Source organism: Egretta garzetta, unplaced genomic scaffold, assembly GCF_000687185.1.
Source record: "Egretta garzetta isolate BGI_Z169 unplaced genomic scaffold, ASM68718v1 scaffold551, whole genome shotgun sequence".
Lineage (NCBI taxonomy): Eukaryota > Metazoa > Chordata > Aves > Pelecaniformes > Ardeidae > Egretta > Egretta garzetta.
Genome location: NW_009258493.1, coordinates 404,398 through 406,659, shown reverse-complemented (window position 1 = coordinate 406,659; position 2,262 = coordinate 404,398). Strand labels below are relative to the sequence as shown.

The following is a 2,262-nucleotide window of genomic DNA, read 5'->3' as shown; positions in this document are numbered from 1 at the left end:
GGGGCCGAGCGGGCGGAAGGGGCCCCCCCCCCAGCTGCGGGAGGACACCACCGACACCGGCTTTGCGGCAAGCAGCCTCAGAAACGCGGGGCATACAGGGACCCTCGTGGCTAAGGGGCTTTCACAGTCCCTCTCCTCACAAGGGTTTTCCGCTTGCCGAGGAAAGGTCTGCATTTCTGTCCCAGGGAGAGGTAGGAATGATTGCGCTAACGCAAACGAAAAGGGGACTAAAATATCCCACCTGCCGTTACAGCCATTCTTCTTCGACGCAGGGGCGAAGCGGTGTTAAGGACAGACCGGTTCCCTGGAAACGCCACTGGCTGCAAGAAAATTTAAAAAAAAAAAAACAAAAACCAAACTAACAAAAAAAAGGGAAGTGGTCCATCTTAACAGCCCGTTAATGCCGCAACTTGGGTGTGAAGTGAAACCCAAATCCTGCCCCTTGACACCCACTGAAGGGAACAGGGTGCTTGCCTTCCCTCCTGGCCTGAAGGGGTTTCCAAGGAGCGGGCTGCTGGGAATCGCCGGCATGGCGATGCCATCCTGAAGTTCGTTAAACCCAGCTGCTCAACGATCCAGGATTTATGAAGCAGGGACATGGGGCTGACAGTAACTCTGTTGTCCTGCCTACGACTTAACTTGCGCTTAATTGCATTTCATTTCATTAGCTTTCCATTCTCAGGATGTACTTACACAGCTGTCCAGGATTCTCTCGTCTTGCAAGGTAAGCAGCATTTTGTTTAAAAAAAAAAAAAAAAAAAAAAAAAGAGAATCTGTGGCACGGTGAGCCCTGCGCACGGAAGAGGTTTTAGAGCGCTTGCTGCTGAGGTCATCGCCGAAAAGCTGGCAGCTTTCGGTCCATCTGTAACACATCAAACCTGTTAGGATCAGGCCCTTCGCGTTCGCTCCCTTCCTGCGAAAACCCCTCTTAACAACCAGGGGAGGTGCAAGGCAGTCAGCCTGAACTAAGCGTAACCCTGATCAGTTTGGCAAAACCCAACATGAAATTAGATCTTCAGCTGTCGCGCGCATGCGAAGACACACGGGACGATAAACCTCCCAGCTCCTATAACGCAGCAGTTTATAAAAATATGAAGCTTCAGAGTTCAGGACCTAACAAAGCAAGGTGGGAGTCAAACATTATCAGCAGAGTCGTAACAACAAAGCTGCTTCTTCAAAAAAAGAACACAAAGAGCATAAATGTAAAATAATCCAGTTTTTAACTGGAAGAGCACACGTTTGACAGTGCAATCTGCACTTATACCAGAAGCCTCCAAAATCTCACTGTTTTACATCTAAATCAAGTCCTGTTAACACCAGGGGATGAGCTGGCATTATCTGCCTTTCACAGAGGGAAGAAAACATGACTGAGGCACTCGCTTAAAGAAACTCAGCCGGTAACGCAACGCGGAACTCAACCCAGACTCACCGGCTGCCCCAAGCCTCACCACTCACTAGGGAACCGAGGGCAGAGGCTGCTGTCAGCCCAAAAAGTACCTGGCACCGAGTGTTAAAAAAAAAAACAACAACTTTTTTTTTTTTTAAAATAAAAACACGCTTTTTTTTTTTTGACTTTGCATAGAAAAAAAAAAACCAAAAACACTCGGTTATTTCAACAGCCCTCGTTTCCACCAGCCAGAGGAGTGGCATTTATAACTCAAAGACAAGGTTCACTCCAGTTTATTATCAGCCTGACAAGTTACCCCTTTGGTCGTGGCAGCAGGCAAATGCTTTTGTTTTTAAGTCTCTCCAAGCACCACAGTGGTAATTGCTGCCTCGGTAGATGGGAGCAGGCGAGGGGAGGCCATATTAACTGCGATCCACTGGATCCAGCCAGGGAGAACCCCTCCGAGAATCCGGCCATGGTTTGACTGAAATGTGTGAAACAAAGGATTAAATTCGAGGGATTATTTCATCCCCGACGCGATGTATTAAAAGGGTGTTGTGCGATGGCACAGTCGGACAACGAGCAAGCTTTCACCCTTCCGAGAACTGTGTTTCCTAACCCAAATTTCACTTTCAATATAAAACTGCGCTGTTCCTCCCCACTTTGTTCCTACCGGGGGTCAGTGAGAAACCAGCCCGGCAGGGAGCTGGGGCTGCTGCTGTCGAAAAACGTTCAAACGCCGTCTGACGAGGGGTTTGCTACGGAAGTGTCTCACCCCCACCCCCCCAGCCCCCCAGGTGAGGCCGGAGCCAAGGCGCCGCTTGCGAGCAGAACCACGACTGAAAACCCGCGGAGCCCGAGGAGGGGAGGGCCGG

At 49.9% G+C, this 2,262-nt stretch overlaps 1 long non-coding RNA gene across 1 annotated transcript in view; it reads right to left on the bottom strand.

Annotated features, from left to right (window-relative positions):
- Positions 1–1,507, bottom strand: part of LOC118453011 — a 2,690-nt gene extending 1,183 nt beyond the window's left edge. The window contains exons 1-2 of the long non-coding RNA XR_004842902.1: positions 694–1,507; positions 242–320 (exon numbers count right to left, since the gene is read on the bottom strand). This is a non-coding gene — a long non-coding RNA (uncharacterized LOC118453011). The remainder of the gene's footprint in view (positions 1–241; positions 321–693) is intronic.
- Positions 1,508–2,262: the final 755 nt, after the last annotated feature.